This window comes from Micrasema longulum, unplaced genomic scaffold (genome assembly GCF_059751315.1).
Source record: "Micrasema longulum isolate JH-2025_06_02 unplaced genomic scaffold, ASM5975131v1 h1tg001437l, whole genome shotgun sequence".
Lineage (NCBI taxonomy): Eukaryota > Metazoa > Arthropoda > Insecta > Trichoptera > Brachycentridae > Micrasema > Micrasema longulum.
In genome coordinates, this window is record NW_028278623.1 from 404,123 (window position 1) to 406,520 (window position 2,398).

Sequence of the window (2,398 nt, forward strand, 5' to 3'; positions counted from 1 at the left end):
GGACCTCAACTATGCCGTGTTGTGTCCTTTTAAAATGTACAAATACTGCTAGGATCTTAAAGAAACGGGATGGTATCACATTTCACGTGTAATTAGAAAACGAATGTTTAAGTAGCAAATGCACTTCTTGAAAAAAAAATTTTTTCCATCTGTCAGATTGTCGAAGAAACAAAATGGAAATTTCGTTAGTGTTGCCAGGGTGGTAAATTTTATTACCCTGCTTTGCTCATTTAATGAGAGAAGTAATGAAAATTAGACCTCGGATTAAACAACTCTGTGGTGAACATTTGACCTTCATTATCTTCAAAACATCAAATATTATTTAACATGATATAAAAATATCCGTTTTATGTAAAATAAAATTTGTTTTAAATTTTAGATTTAAAGTTTATTAATTCAATTACTCTTATTTAATGACCCTTAACTTATTTACTCTGTTGTGTCAATCAATATTTTCGCGTGCACAATTAATTTTAGAAAAATTGACAGATTGCTTTTTTTTACCTTACATTTGTGTTATGATTATTTTTTTCCCATCGTGCAGCATTACGCGGTGACATGACGAATGCGCGCGGCGAAAGTGGGGCATAGTAGGGGGTTTATTGGACACAGTCCGCTGTATTAAAATATTATTCTACGCTCCTTCTGGACTATTCTTAATTCTATGTTCCAATGTACATCTATATACATGTATTTAACGAGTAGCGAAAATAAAATATTTCTGTAGGTATTATCAAACCGCGAAAATAATACAAATATAGAACCTTTAAAAGCTTTCATTGTACCTCTCACTGCAGTATTGTCACCAAATTAATAAATAGTTTCCCTGCATGACAGTGAAGGGATCCAGGTTTATTTTCAATTTGGGATCGCGAAAGGAAGAATGCAGTATCTACACTATCTACGAATTTCTAATACAAACGAAATAGTCCAATACAATACGCACTCGAACGACGAAAGTAAAACAATTTGCATTGCAAAGCTCGTAAGTAAATTAAATTATTGGTAAGGCATATATTTATTTATATTTGGATAATTTATACAGCGCCGTTTTTGTGAAAATCACCTCAAGGGCGCTGTACAATAAATAAATATCCCACCACGTCTTGCAGCTACAGAGCGCAAGGATGGTTGGGATTCTTGTTCCTCGTCTCCAATTATGATGTACAGGAGCTAGATTACAGCACGACTTGCAGCTACTGAGCGCATAGACAGTAAGAAATCTAGCCCCTATTTACATTTTTTATTTGACAAAGTTTAGAGATTTTGTGATATTAAAAAAAAATATAAAAAAGCAATTTATAAAAATAGAAGTTAGATTACAAGTCTTGCAGCTACTGAGCGCATGGACGGTTGGGATATTTGATAGTTGATAACATATACCTATTGAAGCTAGATTACAAATCGTCTTGCAGCTACAAAGTGCATGGACGAGTGAAATTCTGGCCTCTTAAAATTATCAATAAATTTACAAAAACAAACATTGGGCATAATAGTAAATTTATAAAGTATTCGTGTTAAAAAGTAAACAATAAAAAACTAAACAGATAAAGCACTATAATATACTATACTTGATACGTAGCAAGTAATTAACTATTTAGTTTTATGATAAGTGCATCGTTGAAGTTTATATTTGAGGTTTACTGCTAGTTTAACAATGTTTTGAGTACGTCCAAATGTTTGCAGAGACGCTAAATTTCCTCCCTCGGGAGTTATCTAGATTGGTTGCATCAGATCAGGAAAACATTTTCGAGAGGGGAATATATTAGTCTAAGCATTTACAGAGCTTATGACCTGTCATTGGCCAGTTAAAGTGACCACTTTACACACTGTGTAACATTCACCATTTTACCTATGTTTTAACACCAGTATTTATTTTAAACTTCACTTAAATCAACATATGGAAGAATTGAAGACATATGGATGTTTAAACTTAGGCAAAATGGTGAATGTTACACAGTGTGTAAAGTGGCCACTTAAACCAGCTAACGACAGGTCATAAGCTCTATAAATGCCTCGACTTACATATTTCCTTCTCTAAAATGTTTTACATCCCTGTTGTAATTTGTTAATTTTAATGACTTCCAAAGGGGTTAAATCCAATCTTTTGTCTACAAACATTTGGACAAACTTAAAATATTGTAATTTATATAACTATTTACCAGCCTCGTGGTGTAATGGTCGGCGGGTCAGAGGTCTCGGGTTCGATTCCCGACATGGTTGATATGAAATATTTATTTAAAGGGTGTTTTCACACTACAATATTTCATAGTCCCTGGACTAGTACCTGAAGCGTAAGACTGATCATCTTACCTTTTATGTAACAAAAATGATCAAGACACGCTGCGATTGGTGTACCGAGGCAGTGCCCTATGCGGAAAGGGAACGATGCGATGAT